A 19349-nucleotide genomic window follows, 5' to 3' on the forward strand; every position below is an offset into this window, starting at 1 on the left:
CAAGCTGCGTTCCCTGCTCTGGCCCCGCCGATCCCCAGGGACCTGCTCTGGGAGCAGCAGCCAGCAGCTGACCTCCCCTCAGCCCTGTCAGCTGTGGCAGGGCCCAGGTGGCACTGTGGCTTGGTGGCACAGACACCATTCTCTTGGGCCAGGCAGGGACATTCAGACTCTTGTTCCTGAATGGCATCTGGCAGGGAGCACTTTTTGTCAGTAGCCCACATGTACCAAGACCCACTTTTGCTCCTGAGGGTTCCACCCGGGGGGTAAACACCCACTTGCTGGGGTAGGCGCCCATGGCCACCGGTGGCTGTGTGGTTAAGCCACCTCCTCAGAAAGAGCCCAGCGGTTGAAAGCAAAGGAAAGCACAGTGGTCATTCCCACAGTTCCGAAAGTCAGACGCCACCGGACGGATAGACGGCTCTGACTGCACCACCCTCATGTCCAGACGATTTGATATCCAACTGTGAAAACAGAGAGATATTCAGAACCATCCGTCAGGTACCATCCAAATTTGGAGGAGGGTCTTACAGAACCGAGGGCATCTTTAGCTGGGTAGAGGAACCACGCCAAACTTGGAAACTTGTAGCTGTGAGCTCTCTCTCCCAGCGAGGGACCACACTCTCTAAATCTGTACCATTAGAGCCATAGAACTGAGTTTAAAAGGACTGCTGCTCAGCTCATCTAAGCCCCCAGGTTATAGGTTAGGAAACGGAGGCCAAAGCTAGAAATTGATGTTCAACTCTTTCACTGCCCAGAGCAGGAGTCTTTCTTTCTTTTTTTCCTTTTTTTAATGCAAGTAAGTTTGAAAATGTGCTGATGTCAAATTATCAAGCAGGTTACCTTGATGAATTTAGTTTTCTAGCAAAATTCCCTTCTGGCAGAGAAGCCCGTGGGCCCCAGGGCAGGGTGCTGGAGGAAGAGGCAGAGAACAGGGTTGGGGGTGGGGGAGGGGGGCTCGGACCCATCGCTGAGGACTGTGAGCCTGCACAGAGGCAGTGAAGGAATTCCTGTTCCACAGCTGCCACTCGCTGCCCTGGGACTCAGGGCAAAGTCATGTAAGTGCCCCAACCCCAGTGTTCCCATCAGCAAATGGAAGCAACTTCACAGTTGTCATGAGGATCAAATGGCCAGTGCCTGTGAGAGTCCCTGACCCACAGCACATGACCAATAAATGCTCACTGGTTTAGAATGTCAGTTATCATACCCTGCACGGTTCCTAGGGGGAATATGTATAGTCTACTCTCCTGTATATCTGAAATCTGAACAATATGTTGTTGTCAGTGAGAAATCAAAACTGCCAGAGAACTTGAGTGCAGACGTCAATATTAAAAGAACCTGGTTTTACTGTTTTTTGTTTATTTATTTTTGGAGACAGAGGTGAGAATTATTTTGAACTAAATTATTTTGAAAAAAAATCTGTCCTTACTTGCTTGATAGTCATATGTCCACAACCAAGTGACATTCTGGGATAGTTTTACAGACCCTGGCATAGGAGTGTGAGTTCCCAATGACTGTTTGTAAAATGAACAGTCAATGGCTTGAGAATTGACTCATCAGCCCTGGAGTCATTATAACCCTATTATTAGTAACAGCTTCCAGATTTCATAAAAATGCACCCATTTACTATTTCTGACACAGATAGGCTAAGTGCTACATGCTATGAAGGTAGGGTCTCTGAACCCACCAAGCAGAATAGTAAGTCCCAGATGAATAAAACAGAAAAAAATAACAGCATATAGATCATCTGACCAAGTAAATCTATCTCCTAGTTATCTTTTGCATTTCAAATTTCTATTTAACTATGCTAAAAGGGTTTTCTGGCACTAAATACATCCATTTTTCCCCATGTGTCTAAATGCCTTGTGTTAAAACGCCATCTCCTTGCAGTTCACCCAGTGGCCACTAGTGGCTCCAAGAGGACTTGTATCTCCCTGACTCCCTGTCTGACCATGACTGGCTCCAGGCACGCAAAGTCCTAAATCAGACTCTCTCTCCTCATTTATTTCAATGGAAACTTTTTTCTAAAGTGTTCCTTCAGCAAGCTGCTCTTGTGTAATTGACTGAGAAAGGCAGACAAGCAAGAGGAGAAAGGGCGGGGTGCGGCAGGGGGAGGAGATGGCAGATTTTTTAATAATCCTATGGCAGCCAATGTATAAAATATATACTGAGGGGGTATAATACCTTTAATTCACAGCTTGCATAATTATTTGGCTAAGAATTATTTTAGCCTATAACTCAAATGTATAAACTTAAGTAAGGCTCCTCCCATACAACAGCACAATATTCAAGAAAAATTGAAATATTTGAGGTGACAATGGAACCTTGGAAGTGGGGTCAGCCAGTGTGTTTGATGTCCTTTGTGTTTCTAAGGATCCTTAATGCCCCGCTTTGAACTCAGTTATAGCTGAGAAAAGTATGTGAAAATCTCCTTAGATTGTTGGAATTTGCATCTATTCCTAATAGACTGATCTGTATGCACTGCTGGTGTTTCTGAAAAATCACTCCATAACCTTCTTGTCACATAGGTTATTTTAGCAGGAGATGTAATGTTCAGGATCACAACCTTATATTCTTGGGCTGGTTTGACTCTGTATTATTAACAATAGGTGATCACTTGCAGGAGTAAACATAACACTAATTTGACAGGTCTAATGCACTGAATTCAATCTGGAAAGCAAGTCTAGATCTATTTTTAAAAACCAAATGCAGGCAGAATCTAGTATTTATTAGCTTAATGAGGTCTTGTGTCTTTCTGAGCATTTCTTCCCTCCCACTACTCCAAGCCAGAACTAAATCAACTAGTTAACTGGTTAATTATCAATCTGCCCTTTGTGCAGAGCAAATCTCTCTGGATTCAAGGTTATTGAAAGAACAAGAAAGGCATTCACAGTATGATTAAGAAATGATGTTGCATAGAAGCAGTTCATCCTTTCATTTGGTTTGAGGAAAACCACTTAGTGATGACCACCTATGTGTCAGGAGCTAAGCCACACTCTCTGGGGACACAAAGATGAGTAAAACGGTCCCTGTTCTCAAGCATCTCTCCATCTAGTAGACGAAACAAGTTAAAGAATGACTACTAGTGTCAGTGGAGAGGAAAAGAGGGTGAGAGAGATGAATAGGAGTGTTCCAGGTAGACAAGTGCATGGAATTCTATTTATAGCAGAGGGAACAATATTTGTCAAGTAATGGGGACAAGAGAGGGAAGATGAGCCCAGGACAAATAGCAGGCATCACACCGTGACAGGCTTTGAAGCCCTTACTTTCCCTCCTGCTTGCAAAGGATTCCAAATAGTGGACTGGCATAATCAGAATTATGTTTTATAAAGGGGAATCGCATGGTGAAGAGAAACTGGACAGGAGATACATTTGGAGGCTGTTGAGATACTTTGGGGTACAAAGAAATTGACTAGAGGGCTATTAGCCCCTGGAGAAGATGTTAGCCTCATTTCTCTTATTCTAGCTTCCTCTAAAGCAGCTGAGCATTTCTTATACATTCTAGGTATAGGACATTTTTAATAGCAACAGTTAAAAAAACAAGCTGACTAAGAAAATGTTTTTAATCAGTCTAGTTAATGATACTTTAATGACTATCCAAAAGAAATATGAGGAAAAAAAAACCTTTATTCTGTAGTTTTCACAATAAACAGACCATCTTCCTCATGGATAGTATAAATGCCTATCATTTGGTAATAATATTAAAAAGATTGCATGGAGAATTCAATTCACTCGGGAATTCCGAGGATATGAACCTAAACATTTAACTTATTTCAAGATTGCATCTGTGACAGGTATAATCATTTTTGGAAGAATATTTGTATAACCAAAGGACAATATGATCCACTTTTTACATATTAGAGAAAGAAAGGGTAGGGGGACAAGGAGGCAGCTGGCTCATGGGGAGAGATTATTTTTTAACAAACCATTTTCTGATGTGTTTAAAATTAGGCTAAATTGTGGTAGGTAGACTTTTTGAAAGCTGTCACTTTGAAAGAGTGAGCTGCCAAGTTACCAGCTATAATATTTCTCTAAAAAACAAAAAAGTGACTTAGCAATGAGTTGCCCCATTTTGCCAGGAGCTCGGCTTGGACAGAGAGAAGCAAATTAATTTCCTGTTTGTGGCAAATGGAGCTTGGATGATGAGATGGCTCTTTTGGTTTAAACTACATTTTGTTAAGCAATAAACAAAGCAAAAATCAATATGCCGGCTTAACAAATGTATATCGAGTACCTCCTCCATGGGAAGGGGCAATACTAAGAAAAATAAACAATAGAAAAAAATCTATGGTATTTGTAAACCTATGCTTGACTTGATCCCTGGATGACTCTCCAGACTCTGGAGTCCAGCGCAATGAAATAAGTGTTTGACCAGTGGTTTTGGGACTTCAGCTCATTCCCCAACATTGAGGCAAACCCTAGTAAGTATAGACCTCTTAGGAGATGACACTGGAAGAAGGGCAACCTGGCTGCCATGTCCTTCTCCTTCTAGAGAATAAACTATGTGTCTTATAAGTTCCACTACAGGCTAGATACAGGGGTGGGCAAACTTTTTGACTCGAGGGCCACAATGGGTTCTGAAACTGGACCGGAGGGCCGGAACAAAAGCATGGATGGAGTGTTTGTGTGAACTAATATAAATTCAAAGTAAAGGAGCGGAGGGGAGAGCAAGAGAACCGGATAGAACAGCCGGATCCGGCCCGCGGGCCGTAGTTTGCCCACGGCTGGCATTGTTTCTTTAAACTCTAGACTTCTCAGGATAGCTTTTAAGTTTTCATACTTTAGTCTTTTTATTTTTAAATAAAATGTTTTTTCTTAGCTTAAATGATCTTAATAATTTTAAGAGATTATATAGAGAAATTTTATTTACCGTTGCATCTGTTTTTTACCCCCTATTTAAAGTACCAATGTGATTTCCTATGATTTTTTTTCTTTCTTCCTGAAGGCATTGAAAGGAGAAAATTATTCCACCTACCTATAGAAATTCAGGAAAAGAAAAGGAAGTCTGTGTGCTCAGAAAACATTATCTTCTCATTTAGTCCCCACACTACCACCATTTTTCAGATGAGAAAACTGAGGCACAGGAAATTTATATAACTTGTTCAAAATCACAAAGATAGTAAATGTCACAGTTGGGATTTAAGTCCAGGAAGTCTGGCTCCAGAATCCATACTCTTATCCACTATGCTATTCTGTCTCCTAATAATAACAGTAACTACATAATAAAAATTGTTGATAATTTACTTGTTGCCAAACACTGTGTTAGAGCACTTTACAATATGTTTTTCTCTTGATAAATTTTTTATTGTTGACAATATTACAAATGTCCCCCATTTACCCACTTTGCCCCCCTCCACCCACCAACCCTATGAAATACTTTGTTGCCTTTTTAAATATAAGAAAAGTAGGCTCAAAAACATTAAATAACTTTTTTGAGGTTGCACAATTAGTAAATAGTGAAGCATCTCCCAGAACATGTTCTGCAAAATACTCCACAAAATAGTTTGCATGGTCATTTAGATTTGGAAAACAGGGTACTTGTAGGACATTTGCAATGTATATTAGCATGTTAAAGTCTCCCATAAACCCCACAAGAATCCAGCATTTCCCAAACTTCTTTAACAACCATGGAACTCTTAATTATCCCAATACCTATCAATATCCCATAGAACTAGCCCTTTCCTGCACTACCTCAGGGATGGACTGAGGCACTAGACATTAGCAGGTTCGCTAGACTTGGGTGCAGAGCTGGAAAGTCAGGTTTCTGCCTGCAATGAGAACTAGAACCAGTGAGAAGTAGACACCAAAAATATATTTGAATTTCTCTCTCCAGCTTTATGTTTCCATGTAGGCAGAACGGCTTGAGAAGCCAAGGCAGTAAGCTAACCTGCTCATTCCTCAGGGGCATATTATCATGGGGATGGGCATGGGAAGAAGTGAGGCAAATCCTGGCAGTACTCCAGGACCAGAGCATTCATTCTCTACAGGCAGACTAGACTTGCCCATCCCTCACCTGGAATGCTGCAACAGTCTCCCAGTTGACCTCTGCCTCCAACCTGTTATCATCCAATTTGTTTTCCAGTCTGCCACCAGAAGTACTCTAAATGTATATAATCATGACAGTTTGCAACTTCAGATTCTTCCCTGGATCGCAATATAATTAAAGTGCAAACTCATAACAAAGTCTACACTGCTTATACCTCACTTCTTCCAGAAAGCTTCCTTAACCCCCTCTAATCTGGGTTAGCGGCTCTCTTATACCTCCTAGAAAACACCCTCACCCAATATCCTGTACTTCCTTTATCAGAGTATTCATGACATGTATCAGAGCTATCTGTTCATCTTTTTAGTGTCTACCACTGTGCTTGTATTATTTAGGTCATGACTTAATCAGCATTTATATTCATGTCTTGAATGTCAATATAAAATAGCACACTTTTAACACTCCTGGAGGACAGGAAGTTAGAAAGGATATTAAATACATTGAATATATACTTAGGATCTCAAATTATTTTAAAAACTTGGAACAATTGACCAAATTTAATACAATGGAATTTAAAATTAGTGCATGTAAGGCCTTAAAAGTGAGCTAAAAGAGAGAAAACAATTGCATAAATAGATGTGGCTAAATAGCAATGTATTAAGTGCCTTATAAGAGTCTGGAATGAATTTTAATCCACTACTGGTAAAAATTATATCATAATGTCCTTTTAAGGCTTTTGCTTCACCAGATGCTTAATGTTAATTGCAATATAAGAGTATTCAAAACACTAATGATAGCTTGGCCTGAACTAATAGAAACATACTATTTCTTTTGACAGATATAGTGGTCTCACTGTTTTTCATTTAGAAAACTAGAGCTAGAGTAATGCATTATTTATTTTTTTTAATTTAATTAAATTTCATTTTTTCCATCCCCACTTATGCCTTCTATACCCTCTTCCACCTTTCCCCTTCCCCCCGCACAATCACCACACTGTTGTCTGTGTCCATGAGTGAAATAAACAAGTCAGAGAAAGACAAGTACCATATGATTTCACTCATATGTGGAATCTAATGAACAAACAAAACTAATAAGCGAAATAGAGACAGACTCATGGAGAAAGGCTGACAGCTCTGGGGGCAATGAGAGAGGCAGGGGTGAGGATTAAACAATAAAGAAAAAATAAATATATTTAATTCTAGGGAAAATACCAAAAGAGATAAATTTATAAAATGGAATATATATTCCAGAACAGAGTAATGAGTAAAAAATATGGAAATAATTTCTTAAGGAATAAAGATATGAAGAATGCTTTACTTAGAGGAAACTTTACAGTGGTCTTTAAACTTGGAGTGCCGGATAAAATGAATAAAACATATTCTATATTTATCCAAAAGTCAGAACCAGGATCCATGGTTAAAAACATACAGGGAAGCAAATGTCAGTTCATCCTAAGAGGATTTTTCAGATAATTAGATTTTTTTTAAAAATGAACTGGGGACATCTATAATACTTTCAACAATAAAGATAATTTTTAAAAAAATGAACTGTTTTCTATGTGAGATGGCAGGTTTTCTGTTCAGATGGAGGCGAGAAGCCTAATTATTAGGGCTTTCATGGAGATATTTTATGTAGTATGTAGCAGGTCTACCAGATGGTCTACAAAGTCCTTTTGCTCTCTGAGATTCTGTGAGGCTAAAATATCAGTATACTCTTCCCATTGTTTCTGAAGAATAAAGAGCTAATTAAACTCTACTTCTGAGGAATTAGGATATTTAGACTGTTTGAAAAAGAAACATTACTAAAAACACAGTCCAAAAAAGAGAGCCAGGCGAGTTGATTACTAAGGTCCTTTTAAACTGGGACAGTTATGATTCTCCAGCTCTTTTCCTCCTTTATCTTAATTAAAGTATAGTTGACATACAATATTATATTAGTTTCAAGATAGTGATTTGGCATTTGATATCTTACAAAGTGATCATCACGAAAAGTCTAGTAACCATCTGCAGAAGTCATTATGACATTAATGACTATATTATCTATGTACGTTATATCCCCATGACTTATTTATTTTATAACTGGAACTTTGTACCTCTTAATGCCATTCACCTTTTCACAAATACCCGCACTCCCCTCCCCTCTGGCAACATCAGTTTATCTTTGTGTTTCTGAGGTTGTTTCTATTTTGCTTTGTTTGTTCATTTGTTTTGCTTTTTCCACTTCGCATGTAAGTGAAATCTTACAGTATTTATCCTTCTGTCTGACTTATACCAATCACCATAATAACCTCTAGGTCCTCTCATGTTGTTACAAATGGCAATATTTTATTCTTTTTATGTCTGAGTAATATTCCATTATATATATATATATATATATATATATATATATATATATATATATATCTCACATCTTCTTTATCCACTCATCTATAGACACTTAGGTTGCTTCCATATCTTGGCTATTGTAAATAATTCTGAAATGAACACAGGAGTACATCTATCTTTTCAAATTAGTATTTTTGTTTTCTTTGGATAAATTGTCAGAAGTGGAATTGCTGGATCATTTTGTAGTTCTATTTCAATTTTTTTGAGGAACCTCCATACTTTTTTCCCTAGTGACTGCACCAGTTTACAATCCCACCAACAGTGTATGTAGGTTCCCTTTTCTTCACATCATCACCAACACTTGCTCCTTGTTGTCTTTTTTATAATAGCCATTCTGACTGTGTGAGGTGATAACTTATTGTGGTTTGGATTTGCATTTCCCTGATGTTTAGTGATGTCAAGCATCTTTTCTACATATGTCTGTTGGCCATCTGAATGTCTTCTTTGGAGAATTGTCTATTCTGGACTACTGCTCATTTTTAATTAGATTATTGTTGTTGTTTTATTTTGAGTTGAGTTTTTAAATATATTTTGGATACTACTTCCTTATAGAATATATTATTTGCTCATATCTTCTTCCATAGGTTTATTATTATTATTATTTTAAAGAATAGTTTATTGATTTTTAGAGAGAGAGAGCAAGAGAGAGGGAGAGAGATAGAAACATCTCTGTGAAAGTGCAACATCAATCTGCTGCCTCCCACAAACCCCCTACCAGGAATAGAGCCGCAATTCTGGCATATGTCCTGACTGGGAATCGAGCTGGCAACCTCCTGGTGCAAGGGACCACAACCATCTGAGCCACACCGGCCAGGGTGGTTGTCTTTTTGTTTTGTTGATGTTTCCTTTGCTGTGCATAAGCTTTTTAGTTTGATGGAGTCCCATTTGTTTATTTTTGCTTCTGTTGCCCTTGCTTGAGGAGACATATCCTAAAAAATTATTGCTAAGACTGATATCAAAGAGTTGATTGCCTATATTTTCTTCTAGGAATTATAGTTTTTCATTTAAATCTATAATCCATCTTGTGTTTATTTTTTAATATAATGTAAGAAAATGGTCCAGTTTCATTTTTCTGCATGTACCTCTCTAATTTTCTCAGCACAATTTTTTAACAGACTGTCTTTTCCCCATAGTATATTTTTGCCTTTTTTGTTATAAGTTACTTGATCATATTAGTGTGGCTTTATTTCTGTGCTCTCTATTCTGTCCCATTGATCTATACATCTGTTTTTGTGCCTGTACCATGCTCTTTTGATTACTATAACTTTATACTATAGTTTGCAATCAGGTAACATACTTTCAACTAGTTCCTTCTTTCTAAGATTGCTTTGGCTATTTGGAATCTTTTGTGGTTCTATAATAAATTTTACAATTATTTGTTCTAGATATGTGTAATTTGTATTTTCACAGAGATTGCATTGAACAATATTAGTTCTTCCCATCAATGAATATGATATATTATTCCATTTATTTGTGTCTTCTTCAATTTCTTTCATCAAAGTCTTATACTTTTGGGAGAAACCAAGTTGGCGGCATAAGTAAACACCTGAACTGCTGCCTCACACAACAATTTCAAAACTACAACTAAAAGACAAAACGGACATCATCCAGAACCACAGGAAGGCTGGCTGAGTGGAAATTCTACAACTAGAAGGGAAGAGAAAAGCACACTGAGACTCAGAGGAGCTACGGAAGTAAAGGCAGAAGTATGAAGGTGCACAAGCGGAGAGGGCTGGCAACTGAGTATGCGGCTGGCTTTTTCAAGCTGGAGGGATACACAAGCTCCCGACTGCTCTGAATTCCAGTTCCGGGCAAGACTCTGGGGACTCAGACTCATACAGGGAGAAATTGGACTGTCTGGCAGTGGGCAAAACTTGAGGGCTGACAGGAAGCCATTGCTGTTTGCTCCGCCCTGAGACTCCACCACATCCAAGCTGAGCGCAGAGGCTTTTGCATATGAATGGCCTGGTCCTTTGAATTCTAAACTTACCTAACTGTAGCTGAGTCAGTGAGACCCAGAACAACCAAAAGAAGGCCCAAGGCCCCACAGCAGCTTTCATTGCTTCACAGCTGGGCTTCATCTGGTCACCTCCAAAACCCAAACAAAGAAGAAGAATCTGCAGATCTCTCTGTAGCACCTGCTGGGTGGCCTCAGGCAGAGGCTAAATTAGCACCTCCTTGGAGATCCAAGAGCCAGTGTACCCAGGGGTCAGAGTAGGACCATCCAGATTACAACTCCTCAGATCCATAAGAGACACACTCAGGGGGCAGACTCAGTGAGCACCAAAGCCCCACTGAAGCAAGTCTTATCTCATAAGGGTGTCTCCAGCCCAGAAGTTCTCCCATCGTAGACACAGCTGATCCTCACAGCCAATTGACCTGGAGGTCAATTCCTCCCAGTGATACCAACAACAATCAAGGCTTAATTACAACAAGACTGTGCACACAGCCCACAAAGGGGTGCACCAAGAGTGTCCACCTCAGGTAACTGGAGAGGCTGAGTCACTGGGCCCTATAGGACACCTAGCACACAAAGCCACTCTATCAACTCAGGGAAGCAACCAAAATGCGGAGACAAAGAAACAGGTCACAAATGAAAGAAATGGAGGAAAGCAAACGACTGGATATAGAGTTCAAAACCACGGTTATAAGGTTTTTCAAGAATTTTCTAGAAAATGCCGATAAATTTAGTGAGACCCTCGAGAATATGAAAAAGAACCAACTAGAAATTAAGCATACACTGACTGAAATAAAAAATAATATACAGAGATCCAACAGCAGACTAGAGGATCCCAAGAATCAAGTCAAAGATTTGAAATACAAAGAAGCAAAAAACACCCAACTGGAAAAGCAAAGAGAAAAAAGAATCCAAAAATATGAAGATAGTGTAAGGAGTCTCTGGGACAACTTCAACCATACCAACATGAGAATTATGGGAGTGCCAGAAAAAGAGAGAGAGCAAGATACTAAAAACCTATTCGAAGAAATAATGACAGAAAACTTCCCCTACCTGGTGAAAGAAATAGACTTACAAGTCCAGGAAGTGCACAGAACCCCAAACAAAAGGAATCCAAAGAGGACCACACCAAGACACATCATAATTAAAATGCCAAGAGCAAAAGACAAAGAGAGAATATTAAAAGCAGCAAGAGAAAAACAGTTAGTTACCTACAAGGGAGCACCCATATGACTGTCAGCTGATTTCTCAACAGAAACTATGCATGCCAGATGGGAGTGGCAAGAAATATTCAAAGTGATGAATAGCAAGAACCTACAACCAAGATTACTCTACCCAGCAAAGCTATCATTCAGAATTGAAGGGCAGATAAAGAGCTTCACAGATAAGAAAAAGCTAAAGGAGTTCATTACCGCCAAACCAGTATTATATGAAATGCTGAAAGGTATTCTTTAAGAAGAAGAAGAAGAAGAAGAAGAAGAAGAAGAAGAAGAAGAAGAAGAAGAAGAAGAAGAAGAAGGTAAAGATAAAAATTATGAACAACAAATACATATCTATCAACAAGTGAATCTAAAAATCTAGTGAATAAAAAATCTGATGAACAGAATAAACTGGTGAATATAATAGAATCAGGGGCATATAAAGGGAGTGGACTGACAGTTCTCGAGGGGGAAGGGGTGTGGGGGGTGTGGGAAGAGACTGGACAAAAATCGTACACCTATGGATGAAGACAGTGGGGAGGGGGTAAGGGCAGAGGGTGGGGTGGGAACCGGGTGAAGGTGAGCTATGGGGGGAAAAAAGAGGAACAATTGTAATAATCTGAACAATAAAGATTTATTTAAAAAAACATAAAATAAATGAACTTTTCTTATAGCATCCTAAAAAAAATTAAAAAAAATTTTTTTAAAAGTCTTATACTTTTCAGAGTACAGTTCTTTCACCTGCTTGGTTAAACATTCCTTTTTGAGGCAGTTGTAAATGAGATTATTTTTTAAATTTCTCTTTCTGTATTTTGTTATTATTGTATGGGAATGCAACAGGTTCCTGTATATTAATTTTGTATCTTGCAACTTTACTGAATTTATTAGTTAATAATAACTTTTTGGATGAATCTAGGGTTTTCTATATATAGTATCATGTGACAACTGATACCAGAGAAATATAAAGGATCATAAGATAGTACTATGATCAGTTGTACACCAGAAAGTTCTCTGCACTTCCTGGACTTGTAAGTCTATTTCTTTCACCAGGTAGGGGAAGTTTTCTGACAACCTACAAGAAATGGATGATTGACCTGGAATATTGATAATTACAGGGATGACCTGTAGTTTTTCGTTCTTTCTCTTTGATATTGTCTTTGTCTGGTTTTGATATCTGGGTAATGCTGGTCTTGCAGAATGAGTTTGGAAGCATTCTTTCCTCTTCAATTTTGTGGACTGAGTTTTACTTCTTCCTTTCTAATTGGATACCTTTTATTTCTTTTTCTTATCTGATTGCTATGTTTAAGACTTCCAATATTTTATTAAATAAAAGTGATAAGAGTGGGCATTCTGTTTTTTTTCCCCTTATCTTAGAGAAAAAACTTTCAGGTTTTCAGCATTATGATGTTAGCTGTGGTGTTTGTTATATATGACCTTGACTATGTAAAGATATATTTCTTCTGTATCCAAATTATTGAGCGTTTTCATTATATACAAGAGGCCCATTGCACGAAGAGATTCGTGCAATAGGCCTTCCTCCCTTGGCTTCCAGCACCAGTTTTCCTCCGGCACCCGGGACTCAGGTTTTTGCTCCGGCCAGAGTCTGCCTTCTTCATCTTTGCTGCAGACTCCCGCCGGAGTCTGCTATCTTCACTGCAGACTACCATCTTTGTCTTTGCTGCAGACTCCAGCTGGAGTGTGCCATCTAAGTCTTCGCTGCAGACTCCGGAGCAAAGTCATGAGTCTGTAGTCATGTCTGCAGTCATGTCTTCGCTGCGGCACTCCACTCCTGTAGATCCCTTCGCCCCCCCCCCCCCCGCCCTCCCTCTTATAGCAGGCGTCCTGGCCCGCCTGGCCACTCCTCACCTGGAGCAGCTGGACAGCCACCATCTTTGGCCTTCTAATTTGCATACTCACTCTGATTGGCTGTGGGTGTAGTGGAGGTACGGTCAATTTACAATTTACATGTTTGTCTATTATTAGGTAAGATGAATTTTGTCAAATCTTTTTCTTGATATATTGAGATGATTGTGTGTTTTATATATTTTATTTTTGTTGATATGGTGTATCACATTAAACAATTGTGAATATTGAACCATCTTGCATCTCTGGAAAAAATCCAGATTGATTGTGGTGTATGATCTTTTTAATGTACTGGCAAAATCATTTTGCTAATGTTTTGTAGAGTATTTTGCATCTATGTTCATCAGAGATATTGACCTGTAATTTTTCTTTCTTTTTTTATATTGTCTTTGTCTGGTTTTGGTATCTGGGTAATGCTGGCCTTGCAGAGGGAGTTTGGAAGTATTCCTTTTTCCTCAAATTTTTAAAATTTCTTTATTGATTAAGGTATTACATATGTGTCCTTATTCCCCCATTACCCCCCACCTCCCATTCATAACCCCATCCTGTTGTCTGTGTCCATTGGTTAGGCTTATATGCATGCATATAAGTCCTTTGGTTGATCTCTCCCCCTTACCCCACCGTCCCCTACCTTCCCTGAGGTTTGACATTCTGATTGATGTTCCTCTGTCTCTGGATCTATTTTTGTTCATCAGTTTATGTTGTTCATTATATTCCATAAATGAGTGAGATCATGTGATATTTATCTTTCTCTGCCTGGCTTATTTCACTTAGCATGATGCTCTCTAGTTCCATCCATGTTGTTGCAAGTGGTAAAAACTCCTTCCTTTTTACCGCAGAGTAGTATTCCATTGTGTAGATGTACCACAGTTTTTAATCCACTCATCTGCTGATGGGCACTTAGGCTGTTTCCAAATCTTAGCTATTGTGAATTGTGCTGCTATGAACATAGGGGTGCATATATCCTTTCTGATTCGTGTTTCTAGTTTCTTGGGATATATTCCTAGAAGTGGGATCACTGGGTCAAATGGCAGTTCCATTTTTAGTTTTTTGAGGAAACCCCATACTGTTCTCCACAGTGGCTGCACCAGTCTGTATTCCCACTAGCAGTGCAATGATGGTTCCTTTTTCTCCACTTCCTCGCCAGCACTTGTCATTTGTTGATTTGTTGATAATAGCCATTCTGACAGGTGTGAGATGGTACCTGTTGTTTTGATTTGCATCTCTCGGATGATTAGTGACTTTGAGCAGGTTTTCATATGTCTCTTGGCCTTCCTTCTGTCTTTCGAAAAGTATCTATTTAGGTCAGTTGCCCATTTTTTGATTGGGTTGTTAATCTTCCTTTTGTTAAGTTATATGAGTTCCCTCTAAATGTTGGAGATTAAACCTTTATCGTTGATATCATTGGCAAATATGTTCTCCCATGCAGTGGGCTTTCTTGTGTTTTGTTGATGGTCTCCTTTGCTGTGCAAAAGCTTTCTATTTTGATGTAGTCCCATTTGTTTATTTTCTCTTTAGTTTCCATTGCCCTAGGGGCGGTATCAGTGAAGAAATTGCTTCGGCATATGTCTGAGATTTTGCTGGCTGTGGATTCCTCTAGTATTTTTATGGTTTCCCGTTGTATGTTTAAGTCCTTGATCCATTTTGAGTTTATTTTTGTGTATGGTGTAAGTTGGTGGTCTAGTTTCATTTTTTTGCATGTATCTGTCCAATTTTCCCAACTCCATTTATTGAAGAGACTGTATTGACTCCATTGTATGTTCATGCTTCCTTTGTCAAATATTAATTGAGCATAGTGATTTGGGTCGATTTCTGGGTTCTCTATTCTATTCGATTGATCTATATGTCTGTTCTTGTGCCAGTACCAGGCAGTTTTGAGAACAGTGGCTTTGTAATACAGCTTGAAATCTGGTATTGAGATCCCACCTACTTTGTTATTCTTTCTTAGGATTGCTGCAGCTATTCGGGGTCTTTTTTTATTCCAGATGAATTTTGGGAAAGTTTGTTCTAGGTCTGTGAAATATGCCATTGGTAGTTTAATGGGAAGTGCATGAAATTTATAGATTGCTTTGGGTAGAATGGACATTTTGATTATGTTGATTTTACCAATCCATGAACATGGTATGTTCTTCCATCTGTTTATGTCTTCCTCTATCACTTTTTTCATTGTCCTGTACTTTTTCATGTATAGGTCTTTTACCTCCTTAGTTAAGTTTATTCCTAGATATCTTACTTTTTTTGGTGCGATGGTAAATGGGATTGCTTTTTTAGTGTCTCTTTCTCTAGGTTCATTATTGCTGTATAGAAATGCAATAGATTTCTTGGCGTTAATTTTGTATCCTGCTACACTGCCAAATTCATTTATTAAGTCTAATAATTTTTTAGTGGAGTCTTTAGGGTTTTCTATGTACAGTATCATGTCATCTGCAAAAAAGATTTGGATGCCTTTTATTTCTTCTTCTTGTCTAATTGCAATGGCTAGTATTTCCAGCACTATGTCGAACAGGAGTGGTGAGAGTGGGCATCCCTGTCTTGTTCCTGTTCTTAGGGGAAATGGTTTTAGTTTTTGCCCATTGAGTATGGTGTTGGCTGTGGGTTTGTCATATATGGTTTTTATTATGTTGAGGTATGATCCTTCTATTCCCACCTTGTTGAGAGTTTTTATCAAGAAAGGCTGTTGGATTTTGTCAAATGCTTTTTCTGCATCAATTGATATGACTATGTGATTTTTATCTCTCAGTTTGTTTATGTGATGTATCACGTTTATTGATTTGCGGATATTGTACCATCCTTGCATCCCCGGGATAAATCCTACTTGGTCATAGTGTATGATCTTTCTGATGTACTGCTGGATCCAATTTGCTAGAATTTTGTTGAGGATTTTGGCATATATGTTCATGAAGGATATTGGCCTGTAATTCTCTTTCATTGTGTTGTCTTTATCTGGTTTTGGTATTAGGGTGATTCTGGCTTCATAGAATGAGCTTGGAAGTGTTCCTTCCTCTTGAATTTTCTGGAATAGTCTGAGGAGGATAGGTTTTAGTTCTTCCTTGAATGTTTGGTAAACTCTCCTGTGAAGCTGTCTGGCCTTGGGCTTTTGTTTGCTGGAAGCTTTTTAATGACTGCTTCAATTTCTTCCATAGTTATTGGCCTATTGAGATTTTTAGATTCTTCCTGATTGAGTTTTGGAAGGTTGTATGTTTCTAGGAATATGTCCATTTCCTCCAGGTTATCCACTTTGTAGGAATAGAGTTGTTCATAGTATTTTTTAACAATCCTTTGTAGTTCTGTGGGGTCTATTTTTTGGAATACTTTGGAAAACTGAGAATACTAACTTGTTAGTAGTTATGGATCTGTTCAGATTTTCTGTTTCCTCTTGATTCATACTAGGAAGATTGTATATTGATAGAAATTTACCCATTTCTTCTACATTGTCCAATATTGGTGTATAATTGATCATAGTATCTCTTATGATCTTTTTATTTTCCTTGTGTCAGTGGTCACTTTTCCTCTTTCATTTCTTATTTTATTTATTTTTGCCCTCCCACTTTTTTTTTTATAAGCCTGGCTAATGGTTTATCACTTTTGTTGGTTTGTTTCAAAGAACCAGCTCTTAGTTTCATTGATCTCTTCTGTTGTTTAAATATTTATTTATTTTTTCTAAAAACATTTATTCTTTCATTTTTTTAAATCTTTATTATTGAAATTATTACATATGTCCTTTATTTTGCCCCATTGACCCCTTCAAGCCCACCCCCACCATATACCCTAGGCTTTCATATCCCTATTGTCTGTGTCCATGGGTTATACATATATGCATACAAGTTCTTTGGTTGATCTCTTACCAACCACACACCCACCTCTGCCTTCCCTCTGAGATTCAGAAGTCTGTTCCTGTTTCTGTGTCTCTGGATCTATTTTCTTTATCAGTTTATTTTGTTCATAGATTACACATATGAGTGAGTTCATGTGATACTTGTCTTTCTCTGACTGGCTTTGCCTAATACTCTCCAGGACCCTCTATGCTATCTGAAGGGTAAGAGATTCTTTCTTTTTACTGCTGCATAGTAGTCCATGGTGTAAATATACCACTGCTTTTTTATCCACTCATCTGCTGATGGGCACTTGGGCTGTTTCCAGATTTTAGCTATTGTAAATTGTACTGCTATGAACATAGGGGTGCATACATTCTTTCTGATTGGTGTTTCACGTTTCTTAGGATATATTCCTAGAAGTGGGGTCACTGGGTCAAATGGCAGTTCCACATTTAATTTTTTGAGGAAACTCCATACTGCTTTCTATAACAGCTGCACCAGTCTGCATTCCCACCAGTAGTGTCTTGGGGTTCCCTTTTCTCCACATCCTCGCCAACACTTGTCGTTTGTTGATTTGTTGATGATAGCCATTCTGAAAGGTGAAAGGTATGTCCACTTTGGAGAAGTGTCTATTTATGTCCTTTGCCCATTTTAAAATTGGATTATTTGTCTTCTTTTTGTTAAGTTGTATGAGTTCCTTATACATTTTAGATATTAACCTTTTATCAGGTGTATCATTGCTGAAAATGTTATCACACACATTGGGCTCCCTTTTCATTTTGTTGATGATTTCTCTTGCTGTTCAGAAGGTTTTCAGTTTAATGAAGTCCCATGTGTTTATTTTCTCCTTAGTTTCCTTTGCCCTAGAAGATGTATCCTCAAACATATTGTTATGAGAAATATCTGAGATTTTGCTGCCTTTGGTTTCTTCTAGGGTTTTTATGGTTTTGTGACTTGCATTTAAGTATTTTATCCCTTTTTAGTTTATTCTTGTGTATGGTGTAAGTTGGTGGTCTAGTTTCATTTTTTGCATATATCTGTCCAATATTCCCAACACCATTTATTGATTTTTTTACAGAGAGGAAGGGAGAGGGATAGAGAGTTAGAAACATCAATGAGAGAGAAACATCTATCAGCTGCCTCCTGTACACCCCCTACTGGGGATGTGCCTGCAACCAAGGTACATGCCCTTGACTCAGTCCGTAGGCCAATGCTCTATCCACTGAGTCAAACCAGTTAGGGCTGCTTTGTCAAATATTAATTGAGCATAACGGCTTACGTCAATTTCTGGGGTCTCTGTTCTATTCCGTTGATCTATATGCCTGTTTTTATACCAGGCTGTATTTATTGCAGTGGCTTTGTAGTATATAACTTTAAATCTGATATTGTGATCCCTCAACTTTATTTTTCACTCTCAAGATTGCTGCTGCTATTTGGTGTCTTTTTTTGGTTCTATATAAATTTTTGGAGTATTTGGTCTAGAGTTGTGAAATTTGCTATTGGTATTTTAATAGGGATTGCATTAAATATACAGATTGATTTAGGTAGTATGGTCATTTTAATGATGTTAATTCTACCAATCCATGAACACAGTATATTCTTTCACTTGTTTATATCTTCCTTTACCTTTTTTCAACATCCTGTAGCTTTTCAAGTACAAGTATTTTATCTCCTTCGTTAAGTTTATTCCTAAGTATCTTAATTATTTTGTCGCAATGGTAAATGGGATTGTTTGTTTAGTTTATCTTTCTGAGAATTCATTATTGGCATATAAAAATGTCATCTATTTCTGGATGTTAATTTTGTATCCTGCTACATTGCCAAATTCATTTATTAAATCTAGTAGTTTTTGATGGAGTCTTTAGGGTTTTCTATGTACGATATCATGTCATCTGCAAATAATGAGAGTTTTGCTTCATCCTTTCCATTTTGGATGTCTTTCATTTCTCCTTCTTGTCTGATCACTGTGGCTAGGACTTCCAGTACTATGTTGAATAAGAGTGGTGAAAGTGAACATCCCTGTCTCTGTCTTCTTCCTGTTCTTAGGGGAAATGGTTTTAGTTTTTGTCCATTGAGTATGATGTTGGCTTAGGTTTGTTATATAAGGCTTTTATTGTGCTGAGGTATGATCCCTCTATTTCCACTTTGGTG

The 19349-nt window shown here is 38.3% G+C and overlaps 1 protein-coding gene across 1 annotated transcript in view; it reads left to right on the top strand.

Annotated features, from left to right (window-relative positions):
- F13A1 (coagulation factor XIII A chain) overlaps window positions 1-19349 on the top strand; it is a 209464-nt gene that overhangs the window by 2492 nt on the left and 187623 nt on the right. The window lies entirely within an intron of this gene.

The sequence above is a fragment of the Plecotus auritus genome (assembly GCF_963455305.1).
Source record: "Plecotus auritus genome assembly, chromosome: 2".
Taxonomy (NCBI): Eukaryota; Metazoa; Chordata; class Mammalia; order Chiroptera; family Vespertilionidae; genus Plecotus; species Plecotus auritus.